Here is a 20,461-nt window from a genome sequence, read left to right on the forward strand (position 1 = left end):
AGCAAGGGCCCTGGTGGCGCAGTGGTTAAGCACTCAGCTGCTAACCAAGAGGCCAGTGGTTTGAACCCACCAGCCGCTCCTCGGGAGAAAGGCATGGCAGTCTGCTTCTGTAAAGATTTACAGTCTCGGAAACCCTTTGGGGCGATTCTACTCATTCCTGTAGGGTTACTGTGAGTCGGAACTGACTCCTCAGCAACGGATGAGAAGGCTCTGAGCCCAAGGTCTTTACTTAGGCAGCCGGGACAGGAGGCATAGAGGCAGACTGTTCCCCGAGCACAAACCAAACCGGGCGTTGTCTTTTACTTGGCAATGACCGGTATCCAGGGGCAAACTATCCAATAGGCAATGTAAGCACGGTGCTTACCTTGCTTACCAGATCATCTGTAGTGAACAATTTCACGTTTTTTCACCACATGAAAGAGTCTACTTCTGGCTATGACTGGCATCTGTCTCTCTCCCAACCTCACAGCACCTTCCTACAGAATCTAAGCCTCTTTTCAAATTTACAGTCCCTGGCAGGGAAGGATTACTCAGTAAACAAGGTAAACACGGGCTTACTTGTGCTTATTAACTAATCTGTAGTGACCAGTTTCACATAGGTTTCACTACAGATTAGTAAGTAAGTACAAGTAAAGCCCAAACTTACCTTGTTTACTGGGTAATCCGCCCCTGCCAGTAACTCTTTCAAAACCACTGGATGCTCAGAATCTGCGAGGTGTGTTCCCGCAACGGGTCGCTGCATTTCCCACATGTGGCCAGAAGATGGCAGCGCTGGTCCAAGCACTGCACGGGTTGGAAGCTCGCAAACTTCGGTCGCCGCTCGGAGTGGGTGGTTCTGTCCCGAAACGTCCCAAGTCTTCCAGTTTCTTTCCACCCAGGATGTGCTTTCAGGTTTCTCGGTGACAGAGACAGGAATAGGAAAGCTGCTGCTACCTATGCCCAAATCTCCCCTCGCCTCTGGGTATTGGGACCCTCATTCGGTGACGCCCTGCCCCCCACGCCCCAAAAGTCTGCCGAAAAGGACACTGGAGAGGAGGGGGCATCCCTGCGGCGGAGGGGACTTGGTGGCAAGGACTTGGGGAGGGACACGGGACCTGGGTTTCCTGTGCTTCCTCTGCGCCTCCCTCGCTCAATAGCGCAGGGTTACCAGATGTTCGCCAGCAGCCAGACTTTATTTACAGTTGTAATATTTGTTCATCACGGATTGTTGAATATTAATCCTGAATTTTTAAAAGATTGCATTAAAATACTATTGGTCTTGATTATTGGAACGTTTGTAGTTGTCTGGGTGCCGTGGAGTCGTTTTTCTAGGGACCCCATATGACAGAGTAGAACTGCCCCACAGGGTTTTCTAGGCTGAAGTCTTGAGGAAGGAGCCCTGGTGGTGCAGTGGTTAAGCACCGGTCTGCTAACCTTCCAGAGGAAAGTGTGGCAATCGCTTCCGTACAGATTGTTGTTATTGTTGTTCGGTGCCCTCGGTTACGACTCATAGCGACCCCGTGTACAACAGAACAACAGTGCCCGGTCCTGCACCATCCTCACAATCGTAGCTATGTTTGAGCCCGTTGTTGCAGCGACTGTATCAGTCCATCTCACTGAGGGTCTTCCTCTTTTATGCTGACCCTCCACTTTACCAAGCATGATGTGCTTCTCCAGGGACTGGTCCCTCCTGATAACATGTCCAAAGTACATGAGATGAAATCTCATCATTCACGTTTCTAAGGAACATTCTGGCTGCACTTCTTCCAAGACAGCTTTGTTCATTCTTCTGGCAGTCCATGGTATATTCAATATTCTTTGCCAACATCATAATTCAAATGCACCAATTCTTCGTCTTCCTTACTCATTGTCCAGCTTTCACATGCATATGAGGCAATTGAAAATACCATGGCTTGGGTCAGCTGTACCTTAGTCCTCAAAGGGACATCTTCACTTTTTAACACTTTAAAGAGGTCTTTTGCAGCAGATTTGCCCAATGCAATACATCGTTTGATTTCTTCACTGCTGCTTCCATGGGCATTGACTGTGGATCCAAGTAAAATGAAATCCTTTACTACTTCAATCTTTTCTCCGTTTATCATGATGTTGCTTATTGATCCATTTGTGAGCATTTTTGTTTTCTTTATGTTGAGGTGTAATCCATACTGAAGGCTGTGGTCTTTGATCTTCATCAGTAAGTGCTTCACATCCTCTTCACTTTCTACAAGCAACGTTGTGTCATCTGCATATCACAGGTTGTGAATGAGTCTTCCTCCAATCCTGATGCCCCGTTCTTCATAGAGTTCAGCTTCTCGGATTATTTGCTCAGCATACAGATTGAATAAGTATGGTGAAAGGATACAACCCTGATGCACACCCTTTAAACCATGCAATATCCCCTTGTTCTGTTTGAACAACTGCCTCTTGGTCTATGTACAGGTTCTGCATAAGCACAATTAAGTGTTCTGGAATTCCCGTTCTTCACAATGTGATCCATAATTTGTTATGATCCATACAGTCAAATGCCTTTGCATGATCAGTAGAACACAGGTAAATATCTTTCTGGTATTCTCTGCTTTCAGCCAAGATCCATCTGACATCAGCAATGATGTCCTTCCTTCCAAGACCTTTCCTGAGTCCGGCTTGAATTTCTGGCAGTTCCCTGTTGATGTACTACTGCGGCCATTTTTGAATTACCTTCCACAAAATTTTACTTGTGTGTGACATTAATGATATTGTTCGATAATGTCCCCATTCCGGTTATTGTTATCTGATTATTCCGTACTCCATAAAGATTACAGCGTTGGAAACCAATTCGACAGCACCGGATTTAATGCTCAGGGAAGCAGATCGCCAGGCAGGGCTTTCTTCCACCGAGCTGCTGGGTAGTTTCCAACCGGTAATCTTTGATTTAGTAAGCAGCCCATCGTTTAACCCTTGCCACCAGGGCTCCTTTGGAAATGTTTGACACCCCAGGCGCGTCTTTTAACTGTGCTTTTTAGTAGAGGTAGGCGTGGGCGGTTTTGCGGAGCTGAAAGTTGCAGGCTGTCTTCGCCGGCGGACTGTGGGGCTTCCCAGCGGTGAGACCGAGAGCGCAAACTGCAGCCGGGTTACTGGCGCCCTGACTGAGGGGAGGCTGCACCTGCACCCATGGACGTCCCCTCGCGCGTTCGCGCGTCAGGAGCGCGGGGAGCCGACCCTGTCTCTGGTGCAGCGCTGTCCCCGCGCACACGCGCCGGGCTCTGCTGGCCGAGCCCAGATACAGGGGGCGGGGTCCGCGCGTCTGACCAGCCCCGGGCAAAGCCAACGCCAGGCTCTGCTCTAACTGGGTCTTCCACCTGGAATCTGCAGACACGTCGCCCTCAAGCTCCTCGGGGCGGGGGGACTGGACCGGTGACCCTCGGAGAGTCTCACCGGGCTGCGTATCCCCCTGACCTGGCACCATGGATTTTACCAGGCACCAGGGGTGAGGGGCGACCGCACCCAGGAACCCGCCGACCCCGCTCAGCGCCCTGCGGTAATTGAATCCTCGTTATTCCGTTTTAAACCCTCGTCTGTAAGATACAAACTGAAGTATTTATGGCTGAAATGAATTTGACGGCCTTAAAATGCTAAAGGGAGCCCTAGTGGCATAATGGCTAAGCGCTGGGCTGCTAACTTAAAGGTTGGTGGTTGAACCCACCCAGCTGCTCTGTGGGAGAAAGACCTGGCGATCTGTTCCCTTAGAGATTACAGCTGTGAAAACCCTACGGAGCAGTTCCGCTATGTCACGCAGGGTTGCTATGAGTCTGAGTCGCCTGGAGGGCACACAGAACAAGAAAATGCTGTAAAGCACTCCAGGAGAACAAAAAAAGGAGGAGGTTTGCAAAAGGAATGGCAGCATGTTGCTAATTTTCAAAACTGGATTCTCTATGTAGAGCTCGTACACTATTTTTAAAATTTGTATGCATATTTTTAAATTTTTCATTTTAAAACGTCTTTAAAAACCAGTGGCTTTAAAAAATCAATGGTTCTGGGACACCAGAGTCATTTCTTAAAATAAAATTGGCTTCAGAACTTACACCTGACACCAAACAAAAGTAATTCCATATGGATGAAGGTCTCAAATACAAAAAAAAAAAAATAGTTAAAATAAAAAAGAAAAGGCTGATATATTCCACTATTTAAAAAATTGTAAAGTTCTACGTGTCAAAAAACACCTTAAGCAAAGTCAAAAGGCAGAGTAGGAAAAAAAAAATATTTGCAACTCATAAAGAGCTAATGCCCCTAATTTACAAATAGGTCCTACAAACTAAGAAAAAGAGAAACATCGCAAAGTCAGGTGGGCAGCTGCTTTGCGGACAGGACACGTGGATCTCCAGCAACGCTGTTCTTTCCTCGCACAGTCGTGGGGCTGCGGCTGAGAAGGTTTGCGGAGAGGTGACGGAAAAGGCCGAGGGTGGCGGGAAAGCCGCGAGGCCGAGAGGCGACGGAAGGGGCCGAGAGCCGAGAGGGCTGAGGGTGGTGGTGGGGGGGTGGGGGGCGGACAAGAGGCGACGAAAAGGGCCGAGGTTCGACGGAAAGAGCCGAGGTTCCAGAGGGAGGACCGTAGAGCGACGGAAAAAGCCGACATGCTGCGGGGAGAGTCGAAGATTGACGGAAAGACCCGCAGGGGTGGCGTGGGGAGACGAGCGACGGACGACGAGTGCCGGAGGAGACTGAGGGGAATGTCCCGACGGCGGGGGCCGGCAAGCAGGGCGGTCCTGAGGGAGCCCTAGTGTGTCAGCATCAGAAGATAGTGAAAGGTTAATCCTTGTCACATAAAAATAGTTCGTTTCATTTGTGTTTAAAATTCGCCTCTCCCTGCCCCCATGAAAATGACCGAGGGAATGGAGGCCAATTGTCACTTCCGACCCCCTCCCCGGGGCCAGGCGTGCCCGGCAGGTGGCTCCGTTCTTCCTCAGCTCTGTGAAGAAGTCCTGCATGTTCTAGTCTCGTCTCCACGAGGAAACGAGGAAACGGAGGCCCGACACGTGGGGACCTCGCTGGCCTCGTTGCAGACCCCAAAGCCCGGGTTCTGGCCCCAGTGGCTGCAGGCTTTTTAAACAAGATAAATGTGGAGTGTTGGTGGGGAATTGAGGTGGAGGAGTCGCGCAGTTGTTAGTTGCATTGAGTCGGCTCAGACTCACGGCGACCCCAGGTGCAGAGTAGGGCTGCTCCACAGGGTTTTCAGGGCTGTGACCTGTGGGAGCAGATGGCCAGGCCTTTCTTCCGAGGTGCGTCTGGGTGGGTTCCAACTGCCAGCCTTTCGTCTGGTAGTTGAGCGCTTAACCATCTGCGGCACTCAGGGACTCTGGGCTCCAGCTTTTTAACTGAGGAGGAGGAGTGTTACCGCAATGGCCGGTCTGAGCCGCGTGCCACAGAAGCCAATATTGAGACAGGCGTGAGGGGAGCAGTAAGAGGGTTTTATTGTGTATCGATATACAGGAGACAGAGGGGAATGAGCTCCTCCAAAGGACCTGTCTCCCCACTGGAGACCAGCTGAAAGTTTTCTATGGACAAGATTATAGTTTCTTTTCCCGTGGTTACATTCTGCACCTGGCAATCCGTGAAGGTCATCTTGTACGTGATTATCACGTCACAGATGAGTTACTTTACCCTCCAAGGTCATTCTACCTTGCAAAGAGAAACTTAATTAAACTTCAAAGTCATGGGAAAGCAAGAGGGAGCAGATAGGAGGAAAACAAATTAAAATCACAGGAGCATGCAAAAGTGAACTATGCAAGCTAGGCATTAACAATACCACAGTACCCAGGAAGCTAGGCCTGGACTGCTGGCAATAAACAGTAAATGTGAAATTTCCACGCAGCCGCTTTCAGGAGGAGGAGGACAGTGGGGGGGTCAGCCAGGTCAGGGGTGAGGGGCCTCGGAGACCAGGCCGATGCCTGGAGTCCCTGATCTTTAAATCCCTCTTTGGCCCCCGAACCCTCCTGCCATGTTTCCCAAACTTAAATCGTCCTTGATCTCCTTCTCCACACAGCCTCAGTCTCTTCTCCCTCCTCGACTCTGGCAACTACGTGGCCGCAGTCTACATACAAAGTGTTGGGTCATTGCTGTTGGGGGCCGTGGTGAGCCAGTCTCTGACAGGCCTGTCCAAGTACAGCCCATCTACGACACAGCTTCCCGGCCGTCTGTCAGTGACCCTGACTGGAGCCTCATCATCTGCTGGGCTAGGAGCACCTGGGGAAGGTGAGCAGGGGAAGCCCGGCTCAGGTCACTGAGGCCAAGGGATGCAGGCTGGATTAGCAGCCTTCGTGCTGGGCCATGCTGGGGGACACTGAGGCACAGAAACTCCCACCCCCAGGGGACAGGCCCGAGGCTGAGGGGAAGTGGTGGCTAGAAGAGCCGCCCCCCGCCCCCCGCCCCATGGGGAACGATGAGGAGGCAGCAAGTAAGGCAGAAAGGCAGAGGGTTAGGCTGGAAGGGCTGATGGGCCTGGACCCTGCAGTCACAGGTGAGGGCCAGGCGAGGCTGGGAGAGGTCATCACTGTCCTGGGGGTGGACCACCTCCCCTACTTTCAGGCCCCACCCTCATGCTTCTGCTCTGCCTTCTCAGCATCTCTGCACATAATTACTTAATAGTCTTGAGTGAACTGCGTTCCTTTTGTTAAGCTTGAGTTTATTATAAATGGAAAGCTTCCTATTTAGTGCTACACGCAGGTAAGTTGCATCAGGTTCCAGAGTGGAAAGATAACCCTGAGAAGAATCATAGTAGCTGGCAACTTTGAGTTCGGGGCCGTGAAGGCCGCTCGTCCCAACCTAAGACTTTCTGTCCTATTATCAGAGCATTGAAGGGAATAAGGTGAAACGTTGTCCTGGTTAATGCCGGCTGGGCCTATCCTGTGTGGGGTCCTGGACTTTGGGAAATGGCAGGAGGGGCTGGGGGACCAGGGAGGGCTTTGGGAGCCAGAGATGCAAGTGGCTGCCTGGTCTCTAGGTGGGCGTTGGCCCTCTACTCCTGAGAGCCCTGGTGACCGCGTTGCCCTCTCTACTCTTAGATCAGCTTTCACTTATGTCCTGGCTGCCCTCACTGGGTGGGTGATGAGGGCTCTGGAAAGGCTCCAGGAACCGGGCGACAGGAGCAGTGAGTGGGTTCCTCTCTTCCCTCTGAGCAGTGGGCGACCTAGAGCGTTTGGAGGGGGACTCTGTCCTCCTGGACCGTGAGGACCTGCCTTTCTTTCGTAGGGCTTAGGGAAGGGAACAGGAGATCAGAATGGATTCAAATGTCATGGACACGTGGATTTTTAGTAAAATGGAGCATCATTTTGTTCAACAAGCTTTTATCAGAGCCTGCTCTGTTCTTTGTAGTCCTTTCTGTGGAGTGAATTTCTTCCTGCAGAGATGGAGACCCTCTCCGTCTTTGATCCCTAATCTCTGTCACCTCCACTCTCTGGACACCTCCACAGGGTGGGCTCCAGGATACACTCCTGCCCCCCAAGGCCTCAGAGCTCCTCTGCTCCCTTGACTGGGACCTCTGCCCGCCCACCTCCCACTGCCTTGACTGGGACCTCTGCCCGCCCACCTCCCACTGCCTTGACTGGGACCTCTGCCCACCCACCTCCCACTGCAGGTGCAACGGCACGTGCCCACGGGATCCTGGGCTCCAGGAAGCCCCACCCTGTTCCTCCGTGCCCTGTGCCCCTGCAGGAGCCATCAAAGCCGGTCCCTCTGGCCTGACCTCCCTCCAGTCCTGCCCTCTAGGACCTGGGCCGAGTTTCTACCTTCCCTCTGGTCACGTGGACCCCATGCACAGGGTGGGTGGGGGGACTTTAGAAACAGTAACACACCCTCCCCTGTTCTCTTTTGTTTTAAGGAACATAGCCTCTCACTCACCATTCAAAAATGAATGCCACAGTAGAAGAACTAAGGCTGTAAAGAAACCTCTAGAAGTACTGGGAAATACAGGGAAACTTGTTAGAAACCTCAGTGTAGGGAAGAATTGTATAGTTGAGGAAAAGAGGGAAAGTGAACAGAAGAAAACCTGGTGCCGGACCACGGGAGTGGATCATAAAACAGAACTGTGGGTGAGGTCACCGCAAGGGGTGTAAAGGAGGATCTGCTGAATGCAATGATTGATGGAGTGGGGGGGCGATATCGCCGATGACATTCAAGTCTTCGCACCTGATAACAGGGTGTGGTGTCAGAAATGACTGCAGACCGTAAAGAGCTTACTGTTGTTTTCAATAATATTTATTTTGGTGTTATTGTTGAGAGGATACACAGAAAAACATGTGCCAGTTCCAGGGTTTCTCCATGTGTCATTCAGGGACACTGTTACCTTGTTCAAGTTGTGTAGCCATTCTTACCCTCCTTTTCTGAGTTGTTCCTGCCCCGTTCACATAGATTCCCTGCCCCCTAAGCTTTAGAGCTTACTTTATTTTTGAAAGCCAGAAATTTATTTAATGTTTCCATTTTAAAACTTTTGCTCTTTATTTATTTTTTTTTTTAGCATTATTTTTAAATTGTGCTTTAGGTGAAAGCTTAAGCTCAAGTCATTTTCTCATACAAAAATTTATACACATATTGTTTTGTGACATTAGTTGCAATCCCCACGATGTGACAGCATGCTCCCGCTTTCCACCCCGGGTTCCCTGTGTCCATTCGACCAGTTCCTGTCCCTTCCTGCCTTCTTGTCCTGCTTTTGGACAGGAGCTGCCCATTTGGTCTCCTATGTCTGATTGAACTAAGAAGCACACGCCTCACATGTATTATGTTTTGTTTCATAGTCCTGTCTAATCTGTCTGAAGGGTGGGCTTTGGGAATGGTTTCAGTTCTGGGTTAACAGTGTATGTGGGGGCCATAGTTCCAGGGGTTCCTCCAGTCTCCGTCAGACCATTAAGTCTGGTCTTTTTACATTAGAGCTTACTTTTTAATTGGGGGATAAGTAGTAAATTTAATTTTTAACTACTCTCTCTGTGAAAAATGGATGATTCATTTTAAGTGTCTATTAATGTTTTATTTACACCCAGAACCTGTTTTATGCCTCATCCCTTGCAGGGTGTTCCTCTCAGGCCTCGACAGGATAATGTAGCACTTGGGGGCAAAGATGCAACCCAGCAGCCCCGCACTGGAAGCCAAGATGACAAAGATCTCCACGGCCTCCTGTCCTTCCCCTTGGTGCTGTGGTAGACAGGGAGGAAGATGACCCACACACTGCAGAACACCAGCATGCGGAACATCAGGAACTTGGCTTCACTGAAGGTGTCGGGCAGGTTCCTGGCCAGGAAAGCCACAGTGAAGCTCCCCAGGGCCCAGGAGCCCAGGTATCCCAGGACCGCGCCCTCACTGCATATGAGGAGGACAAACCCAGGCTCAGAGTGTGTGTCTGTGTCAGCGAAGGGGGGAGAGGTTCCCAGCCAAACTCCACAGAGAGTCACCTGGATCAGGGAGCAGACGGGAATGACACAGGTGCCCCTGACGCCAGCCAGCGCCTCACCCTCCTGCCTGGTACAGTGGCCTTGAAAGCCAGGACCACGGTGACGGTTTTGGCCCAAAGACTGGAAACAGCCACAGTAAACACGACTCCAAACGTGGTCTCTGCCAGAGGACGCAGGCGGCTGTGTCGGGGTGGCTGATGAAGAGGAAGGAGCAGAGGAGACAGGGTGAGGGAGGTGAGGAGGAAGTCGCCGAGAGCGTGGTTGTTGGCAATGGGAGTGTCTTGGTGCTTCACAAAGGCCGCAAGGACCACAGCTGTGAGGCCAGTGAGGGAAAGAGCAGTGCTGGTCAGAGCTGTCCCCAGATGGTCTTCAAAAGCCAGGAAGGTCACAGCCTTTGGGAGGCAGCCATCTCTCTGTTTGGATATCGATCATCTGAACACTTCACACACTGATCTGCATCTGATGAGAGAAGCAGAGACGTAATGTCTCAGGTTCAGTAATTCCTGCAGATTCCCAGCACCAAAATCCAGTCACACTGGACGCTGAGGACACTCGAGTACACCCAGGCAGAGCCACGGGGAAGCCCTCTCCTGCACAACTTCAGGTTTACACTGCTCACCCCCTTTCTGTGTTATGGACAAGATCAATATTTACCCTTTGCCTGCGCAGTGTACGAAGGAGACATTATGTTGTTGTCTCTCACAATGAAACTATTATGGACTGGTAATCTTGCAAATCTCATTTCTCCTGGTCTTGTTTTCGATGGACAAGCTTCCCTGGCCTTCTGAGATAAATTGGTTTTTGGAAGACTTTTCCTGAGTTTTGGATGATACATGGGGGTTTTTGTTGATTTTTCTGGGGCACAGTAATGGTATGTGATTTTGTAGGATATTGTATTTGTTTTTAAGAAATGCATACTGAAGTATTTAGAAGTAAAATGTTTCACAAAACAAAAAGGTAAAGCAAATATGGTATAATACCAACTATTGTTATATCTCGGTTATATGGACATTGATTATGCCATTCTCTCTACTGTATTTTTAAATATTTTGTATTACGTCCAAAGAAGAAATGGAAAAATCTGCCTAAGACAGTCTCTTAAGTTGAAAATGTAGTTACCTTTCATATCAGTGGCCAAGTATTTATTCATTTTTCATCCCCCAAATCAATTCCTACTCAAGTTGAAACAATATCAACTCTGAATAAAAGCAAGAATAATTTAATTGTTAATGTTAGTTATCATGATCTAACATCATTAGGCAGCTTCTTGTCATTAACTAATTGTAATATGCTGTCTACTGGCACTTTTTTTAGCTCCTTTTTATTCTGTTATAGACCATACAACTTAAGACTGCTCAACATACATTCATTTGATAATCAGTATGTATGTAATTAAGTCTTCAAATTAAATATGGTCCAAATAGCCATCAGTGAGATCAATGTCAGTGATACACCGGAACATCATGGCAAGAAACCTGCAGGTCATGACTACATGGAGGCGAAGGCAACCGTCAACTGGACCATCATTCAAGTGTAAAGACGACCAGACAGAGGCTCCTGCATCATGCTGCTCAATGGCTTACGGGGTGTTGGAAACCCAATTGGTCTTCATAAATATGAGGAACCTCCTGTACTAGAGTGATCCCAAGCCCTCGTTTGCCTAGGACTTTCAGGTTTTATCCCTGCTTCCCCCAGTGTAATTATTAATAGTGTCCATTTCCGCTCTCAGAAGTGTCTGAGAGTAGCTGATAAAGTATATGGTCACGCTACTGATAAGCCAAAGCAGGGTTTTATGGCAATTTCCAGTAAGGTCCAATCATCCTAGCCTGCCCCAAACTATGGCTACATGGATTTGAACAGCTAATATTTACTGAGTGCCTGCTGTTGGACAGACGCTTGGCCAAGGTCTGATGATACAGGGATACTCAAGATAACATCGTTATCAGAGTGATTCTAAGTTACACCTTCTGATAGGAAACTGTGTCACAAACACAGCCATTTTCCACTTGTGTTGCTCCTACTTTAGTTCTTCTCCCCTTTCTCTGAGACAATTGCAATCTAGTCCCATGCTGTTTGCTTGTCATCTATTTTGATTCCTCCATGCAATCACACAGCCACCACAGTGACCTTTCTAGCATCCAAATGTGATCTTGGAACAATCTCCTCTGTTTAAAATTGCTCAGTCTAAACTGATAGCACGGGAAAAAAAAATCTACTTTTATGAACTAGCTTCTACTAATTTCTCCATTCTCCTGATTTTGTATTAACCAAACCTTATTGCTTATGATTCTTCCATATGAATCTACTTGATGGTCTCCAAATTTCCTTGCTTTTTTTTTTAGTGTTTTGTGCCTTTCTTTGCACACGCTCTTTCCTCTAGCTTAGGCATCTTTCTGTATCAGAGTCGCATCAGGAAACACATGATACTCAACAATAGGGAATGAAGAGGATTTAATGAGAGGACTGTGTGCAAACACATACATGATCAGGGTTAAAGGACATTAACATGGGTCGGTGACTCACACAGCAAGGAGCTCTTACCATTCCCAGGTATGGATGCGGAAGTGGAGGCAGAAGTTTTCAGAGACACGGAGCTGTGGGAGAGGTCCTCAAGGGAAGGGCTGTAGCCGCTGCCCAACCACAGGCTGGCAGAGTACATGCCCTGAGGGTCTCTCCTCTTGCCCTTTGATCTCTTGTTGTTCCCTAGAATTGACTGATCTAACAGAAAGCCAGAAGCCAAGGGAACTTCCTCCTGTAGTCCAGTGGTTCTCAGACTTCAGTGTGCATCAGAATCTCTGAGGGTTTGTTTAAGCACAGATTGCCTGACAGAGTCTCTAATTCAGTAGTCTACGGAGGGACCAGAGAGTTTATTTTCAACAGGTTTGCAGGGGATGCTGATGCTGCTGATCTGGGGACGATGTTTTGAGAACCCTTGATACAGAGGATGCAGGTGATCTTTCTGTGGTCCAGAGCAGAGTAAAGAGTGGATCTGGGGGCAGAAGAGTGGAATGGAGAATATCCAGCAAACTTCCTTCATTGTAGGAGTGTCTTCTTGACCTCAGAGACTCAGCCCATCCTTTAGGGATCGTTACCTGACCATTCCTCTCATTGAACTTTCACAGCACAGTGACAGACCCTGTTTATTTCCCTGCATCCCTTACTTGCTCATGAAATCTCATTGGCAATGTGATGTGGACAAACGAGAAGGGAATTTGGAATGATAACTTAAGAGCCAAACACCGACTCTGACATGAAAGAGTTTCCATCTTTGGTAGATTATTTACACCAGAGTTGCCAGTAGAATTTTCTGTGATGATAAATATGTTCTGAATCTATGCAGTCTAGTATGGTAGCCAATAATTATATGAGGCTAGTGGGCACTTCAAATATGGCTAGAAACTGAAGTAATACGTTTTTAATTTTAATTAATTTAACCTTAAATAGCCACGTGTCTAGTAGCTATCACAATGCACAGCACAGATTTAAACCTGTCGAACCAAGGGTGATGGTGGAGTTGTGGTGGATTGTTGGATGGAACAACTTGTGACCGTAGCTGTCCAGTAGTCAACGCTCAGTAGATGGAGGTGAGCTGGACGTGTTTCCTATTCACAGCTGCCCTTCAAATGCTGACTATCCTTTCTCCATTTAGAGAAGTCCCCACGTTAAGAGGCCTGCTTCCTCAAAGCTGGAGAAAGAACCCATTATGTCCAGCCTCCCCTGCAACTCACATGGGGTCATGTAACCTTGGCTCCACCAATCGGATGCGCTCACCACTGATTTCTTGTTGGAAATAAGCACCCAGAAAAGTCAAGCTCTGCATGAAGCTCCAGATTTACTGGAGCAGGAGTGGCAGTGGCATCCCTGTCAAGCCTGTCTCTGAACAGTTCCACCAATAGGGATGCTCTGATGGCATCAACCTCTTGTAGTTTAAAGGCCAATTCTGCAGTACCATTTAGGCGTTGTTGCTGTAAACATACTAAGTTTCAGGCCTGTTTGTCTAGCCTTGAAATAACACTCTGAGATACCCAATATCTCATGAAAATAGATATAATTGAATGCAATTTAAAGAATGTGTGGTTGTCCTTATGTCTCCATTAGCATCTTGTTTCAGGGGCAGGACATCTCCCTGGCTCCCTCCTCAACCTGTTCACTTTTCCAATTCAGAGATGTCAGTGTCCTCAAAATATTTCCTGGTATCCCCATTCTAACATCTTATGGAGGGCATGGACCATAAGGACCTCTTCTCATGTCAGGGGCTGGCTTCTCCTTTTCCTGGGATGATCCTCCCTGCCCCTAGGAAAGGCTTCCCTGTACCCACGATGGTTCTCCCTGCCCCTGGGATAGTTCTCCCTGCCCCGCCCCCTCCTGGGATGGTCCTCCCTGCCCCATTTCCCCACCCCTCATGGTCTACCCTGTCCCCGATGGCCCTCACTGCCTCCAGGATGGCCTGCCCTGCCCCCAGGATGGCCCTCGCTGCCCCAGGATGGCCTTCATTGCCCCAGGATGGTCCACCTTACCCCCAGGTTGGCCTTCACTACCCCCACGATGGTCCACCTTGTCCCCAGGATGGCCCTTACTGCCCCAGGATGGCCCTCACTGCCCTAGGATGGTCCACTTTACCCCTAGGTTGCCCTTCACTACCCCCACGATGGTCCACCCTGTCCCCAGGATGATCCTCTCTGCCCCCAGGATGGCCCACCCTGCCCCCACGATGGCCCTCACTGCCCTAGGATGGTCCACCTTGCCCCCAGGTTGGCGTTCACTACCCCTATAATGGTCCACCGTGTCCCCAGGATGATCCTCTCTGCCTCCAGGATGATCTACCCTGCCCCAGGATGGTCCTCCCTGCCCCCGGGATGGCCCTCCCTGCCCCCAGGATGACCCTCACTGCTCCAAGGACTATCGTCACTGTCCTGTGCTCATCCTCATCTACATGAGACCTATCCTCACAGTCCTCACAAACCCTAGGACCTCACACACTACACGGTGGCTATCTTTTTCACTCCAGGGAACCTTTGAAGACCCCACTTCCCACTGCCCAAGAGCCTGTCCTCACTGATCCAGAGGTGTATCCTCAATGCTCAGGGTGTCTGCCTCAATACCCTTTCTTTAGACCTCAATTTCAATTTTCTTAAAGTAAAAAATAATAATAAAGGCGGGTAAGGGAGGGTCTGAAGAAGAACACGGCATCAGGATTAGAGGAAGACTCATGAACAACCTGCGACATGCAGAGGACACAAGCTTGCTTGCTGAAAGTGAAGAGGACGTGAAGCACTTACTGACGAGGATCAGAGACCACAGCCTTCAGGATGGATTACACCTTAATGTAAGGAAAAACAGAAATCCCCACAACTGGACCAACAACCAACACCATGATAAATGGAGAAATGACTGAAGTTGTCAAGGATTTCATTTTACTTGGATCCACAATCAACACCCATGGAAGCAGCAGTCAGGAAATCAAACGACATATTGCATTGGGCAAATCTGCAAAAGACCTCTTCAAAGTGTTAAAAACCAAAGATGTCACTTTAAGGACCAAGGTTTGCCTGACCCAAGCCATGGTGTTTTCAATTGCCTCATATGTATGTGAAAGCTGGATAATTAATAAGACCGAAGAAAAACTGATGCCTTTAAATTATGGTGTTGGTGAATAATATCGAATATACCATGGACTGCCAGAAGAACAAAAAAAATCTGTCTTGTAAGAAGTACAGCTGGAATGTTTCTTAGAAGCAAGGATAGCGAGACATCATCTCATGTACTTTGAACATGGTATCAGGAAGGACCAGTCCCTGGAGAAGGACATTGTCATGGACTGAATTGTGTCCCCCCAAAATATCTGTCAACTTGGCTAGGTGATGATTCCTGGTATTGCTATGATTGTCTAACATTCTGTCATGTGATGTGATTTCCCTATGGGTTGTAAATCCTATCACTATGATGTAATGAGATGGATTAGTGGCAGTTACACTGATCAGGTCTACAAGATTAGATAGTGTCTTAAGCCCATCTCTTTTATATAAAAGACAGAAGCGAGCAGAGAGACATGGGGACCTCATACCACCAAGAAAGCAGTGCCAGGAGCACAGCATGTCCTTTGGACCTGAGGTTCCTGTACTGAGATGTTCCCAGACCAAGGGAGACTGATGAGAAAGACCTTCTTCCAGAGCCGACCGAGAAAGCCTTCCCCTGGAGCTGACGCCCTCAATTTGGACTTGTAGCCTACTAGACTATGTGATAATAAATTTCTGTTTGTTAAAGCCATCCACTTGTGGTATTTCTGTTATAGCAGCACTAGATGACTAAGACAGACGTTATGCTTGGTAAATAGAGGGTCAGTGAAAAACAGGAAGACCGTCAATGAGATGGATTGACATAGTGGCCGCAACAACGGGCTCAAACAGTGATTGTGAGGATGGCGCAGGACTGGGCAGTGTTTCGTTCTATTGTAAAGGTCGCTATGAGTCGGAAGAACAACAACAAGGAAGAGGGGACCAGAAAGGAGGGGGACTGACTGTTATATAGAGTGGTAGGGGGGTCTTTACGTTAAGGTGACATCTGAACAGAGATGACCGAATGGAGAGCGCCAGGGGCATATATGGAGAAGAGAGTTCTAGGCAGAGGGAACAGCAAATGCAAAGGCCCTGAGGTAAAAAATGAACTTGACAGGTTCCAGGAACACCAGGGAGGACGGTGTGCTAGTGTAGCTCCAGTAAGGAAGTGAGGAGGGAGATGAGGTCAGAGTACAGGGGCCAGATCTTGGAGGGCCTGGGGGGCCACAGTGAAGACTGCTTTTACTCCTGTGCAGAGCCAGTGAAGTGTCTCCTGTTAAGGGAGGAATGTAGGTCTCTTTTCAGACCACAAAGTTCATGGAAGGGGTCAACTCACTGAAGGGAAGAAAGCAACCCGAATGACAAAGGGACCAGCTAAACAAAGGGTAGCCTATTTGCATAATAGAATACTTTGCCATTGTTTAAGGAATGAGGTAGTTGTGTGTACTGATGTGGGAAGATTACTTATGGGACATATTTGGGGTGAAAAAAAGCATTATCCATCTACCCACCTGTGTGTAGGTGTAGAGCCATGAAGTACAGAGTCTACACCAAATTGTTGACAGTGGCAACCTCTGGAGAGTGGGTTTGGGGTAGAAAAGTTTCATTTTTTATCTTTGAAAGAAATTTTTACAGTCGTGTCAGCTGAAAGACACTCCTCAGATCTCTGAGTTTACCAAGAATCCAGGCCGTCAGACTTAACTCCATCCAAACCCGAACTGAGCTCTAAACCCAGCTCTCCCTCAGACCCAGAACCCAGCCTTCCGGCTCCAGCGTCACTACTCTGGCCCCGCCTCTCACGCCGCAGGCTCCGCCTCTAATCTGTGCAGCGCTCCCCGATCAATCTCCGCGCGGGCCACGCCCTTTACTCCGCGGCTGGGACTTCGTGTGGGTCACGCCTTTCAGCGTGAGCGTGGGCCCCGCCTCTGGCCTCACAGCTCACGACACCTGCCTTTCTGGCCCCGCCCGCCCTCGGGGTCCTTCCGATTCACCCGCCGCCCTTGGGACTGTCCGCAGAACTGCCTGACGCTCCTGACAAAACAACCCTCCCCAGTATCGCCATGATCCTTCTTCTCCGCCTCCAGAGACAGCGTCTCCTCACCTGTTCAGGAAGAGTCTAGCGGAACAGGCGTTATTCCCTTCTCCACGCACCAACGCCGGGTTTCCGACACCGGCGCTTGTACAGAACGCCTCAGGCGGTGCCCGAAATAGGTTGGGGGGGTGGGGCTTGCGAACAACGCGGTGTAAAGTGGGGCGCGTGGCTGCAAAAGCACGTCTTGGAGAATTTAGGGGTTCGGTGAGTTTGTTAGGGTTTTTGGCTCCTGTTCGTCTCCTGGATCTGGGGTGCACCTGGTCCTATCCCGGTCACCGCGTGGACGGGTCGGGGTCGTCGGAAGGGGCCGGGGCGCGCGCAGGGGGGGTGTCACCTGGGGGGTCACCGTGGGCCGGCATGGCTTCCGGGGGGGGGGCGCCGAGGGAGGAGGGTCGAGGGTTCCTGTCGTCAGAGTGGACGGGGGCGCCGAGGCGGGCCCGCGTTTGCGCCTTAGCCCGGCCGCGCCATTTCGTGTGCTCAAATCGCGGGTCTCCGCCATCTTGGCCATGTTTTTTTAGCGCGGGGAGGGGTGACGCTGTGGTGCCGGGGTTTTGAGTTTTCAGCCTCGAGCCAGCTACGTAGTCCAGGCTGCTGGGCTTTGTTGTACAACCTGGGCTTGGGGAGGCGGGTTTTGGAGCTTGCGTAGGGACAGACACTGGGTACCGAGGAAGAACCGGGAGTGGGGTCCCTGGGTGAATTACTGCGTTTCGGAGAACTGGGTAGCGGTACCCTTGTTGTTTTGTGCCGTCCAGACGCATAGCGAGTCCGTAGGACGGAGTAGAACTGCCCTGTAGGATTCCCAAGACCGTAATTTATACGGAAGCAGACTGCCACATCTTCCTCCCACTTAGGGACTGCTGGGCTCGAACCGCCGAACTTTTGGTTAGCAGCTGTAGCTTTTAACCGCTGCACCACCAGGGCTTCGTAGGCGTCTCCTTGCCCGGCTGCCTACTGCAGTAGAGTGGATTCCGACTCATCGCCCCTATAGGACAGAGTAGAACTGCCCCGGAGGGTTTCCGAGGAGCGGCTGGTGGATTCAAACTGCTGACCTCTTGGTTAGCAGCCTGACCTCTTAACCACTGCACCACCAGGGCTCCAGTGTAAAATAACAAGTTTCGTTTTATGAAAACGGAGTTCTGTTAGCCACGACATTAAAGGTCCCCGTCTTAAATACTGGTAGAAACCTGTTGAAACAAGTAGCCTATAGGTAGGCTTTGAACTATACCCTTTAGAAGCGGCTTGTTTTGTTTCACATAATGTATCTGGGTGATCCAGTTAACTGAAACCGCTGTTCATTTCTTTCATAAAACAAATAATGAACATGTTCTGTTTGCAGAAACTCCAGGGGTTTTGTGCCCGTGACTCACTCATCTTGTGATTGTTGTATAACTGTTTAGCAAGGTTTTTGTTCAAACTTTGATAATGTTTTGAACACATTGTTCTGTCCAGTCAGAAATTTTCTTCAAAGTTCCTGATAAAATTGTAGTTGTTGTGTGCCATGAGGTCGATTCCAACTCATGGCGACCCCATGTGACAGAGTAGAACTGCCCCATAGAGTTTTCCTGGCTGTAATTTTTAAAAGTAAATTTCACGTTTCACCCAAAATAGTTAACACTTGTGTCTTTAAAATGATGTTTTTCTCCTTACCTGCGTGAGATCATCCCCCTTAACAGTAACAGTTTTTAAAAAATGATGTCATCGAATACCGATTTCCTGTTCAGTTCTTGGGTCATCCCCAAAATGTCCTTCACAGCTGAACCTTGTTGAAGTCAAGTGTTGCCGTGTGTCATACTGCTTACGTCTTAGGTTTCTTTTCATCTACCGTGGCCGCTGCCTCTCTATCCTCTCCAGTCTGTTCTTTGCGGGATTTTCATCTTAGCAGCTTTCCCTGGTAAGCATAGCCAGTGCTGAAAATCTGCAAAACTAGGCAGCGGGGACACGGGGGTCCTCTTCATGAAGGGAGTTTGGAGGCCCATCCCATGAAGACAGTTCCTTCCCCTCTGCCCTCCCTGGATTGTAATGGGGGGATGCCATGGGGGGAGATATCTTGGTGTCCCCATGGGGAAAGCTGCAGTCATTCATATCCTTTTGATAGCGTCTCAGCTTTGATATCTTGGCCTCTGTCCCTGAAGGTGAGAGGCCTTGGTACCTGGCTGCAGAGGTCCAGGGCCCCCGTGATGTCTTGCACTGGGCTCCGATCACCCCTGAGGACACAGTGCCCCCCAGGACCTTGATACCTGGGGATCTGAGGGGCCCTGGCTCCGGGGAGAGTACTGACGGTTCCTGGGCCCCTGGACCATTTCTTGCGCCCTCACCAAGTCCTTCCTGTGTTACAGGTGCATCTTGAAGCTGAGGGGCCATCCAGCCACCCCCGTCTTGGTAAGAAGCCTCACTCCCACTGCCTGTCCCACCCAGGCCTTTGGGCAGCTTCACATCAAGTATCTCTGGGATCTAATTATGTGTTAGCAATCATACTCAGGACTAACCTACATAAACCATCTTGTTTATAGCTGTGGAAACCCAGTCACGGGCCTGGATCCAAATCCCAGATCTTCTGTTTAAGGGCTTGGAGATGTTGGTCATGTGATGGCTCTCCTGAGCCTCAGTTTCTTTATCTGTAGATTGGGCACGCTTCATCAGGAGCAGATGGGCCGGAGTCCTCTCTCCAGTGGGGTGGGGGTTAGTGATGTTTCTTGCCTTGCAAAGGTAGGGATTAAATAAGATAAGGAATACACGTGCTATGGAAGAAAGATGTTTAAGACATTTGGTGGTGGTTAGGTTTCTGGTAGGAGCCTTGGTGGTGCAGGTGGTTAAGCGCTCGTCTGCTCACTGAAAGACAGTAGTTCACACTCACCCAGTGGTCCTCGGGAGAAAAACCTGACAGTTTGCTCCCATAAAGATTATAGTCTAGAAAACTCTATGGGGCAGTTCTACTCCTGTCGTATGGGGTCACTATGAGTTGAAAATCGACTTAGCGGCACCCAACCATAGGTTTCAGGGAAAAGAATCTAATTTTAAAATGCAACAGTGGAAACAAAACAATAGCTTAGCTAACATACCACGTTGAGATTTTGTAGACTGAATACAGCGTACTTTCAGACACAGCTTAGGTTCCAGTGACTTGTTTATGTCAACGGATGTAATTATTAAAGCTATCCCTAATTTACATACGGCCTTGGTTAAAATAGCACAGTTTGTCTGGAGACTGTTTCGCGAGTGTTTTGAAGAGGTGCATTATAAACAGGCGTGTCTGTCTTACCGGAACAGAAACAAGTTTTTTCAGCTCAGGGAGGATTTTTATTTGTTCTTGTGTGTCAGCAGTGGGGGAATAATGGCTTCATTGAAATGGATCTGAAAATGTCTCCCTGAAGAGTCCTGGGGGCGCAGTGGTTAAGCACTCAGCTGCTAACCAAAAGGTC

General features: G+C 49.3%; 1 non-coding gene across 1 annotated transcript; it reads left to right on the plus strand.

The window, feature by feature from the left end:
- The first annotated feature begins 19,208 nt into the window (after window positions 1–19,208).
- LOC111822160 (small nucleolar RNA SNORD88) lies at window positions 19,209–19,298 on the plus strand. Its single transcript, XR_002825424.1, has one exon. It is a non-coding gene; the product is annotated as a small nucleolar RNA SNORD88 (small nucleolar RNA).
- The last annotated feature ends 1,163 nt before the right edge of the window (window positions 19,299–20,461 follow it).

Source organism: Trichechus manatus, unplaced genomic scaffold (genome assembly GCF_000243295.1).
Source record: "Trichechus manatus latirostris isolate Lorelei unplaced genomic scaffold, TriManLat1.0 scaffold00134, whole genome shotgun sequence".
In the NCBI taxonomy this organism is placed as follows: domain Eukaryota; kingdom Metazoa; phylum Chordata; class Mammalia; order Sirenia; family Trichechidae; genus Trichechus; species Trichechus manatus.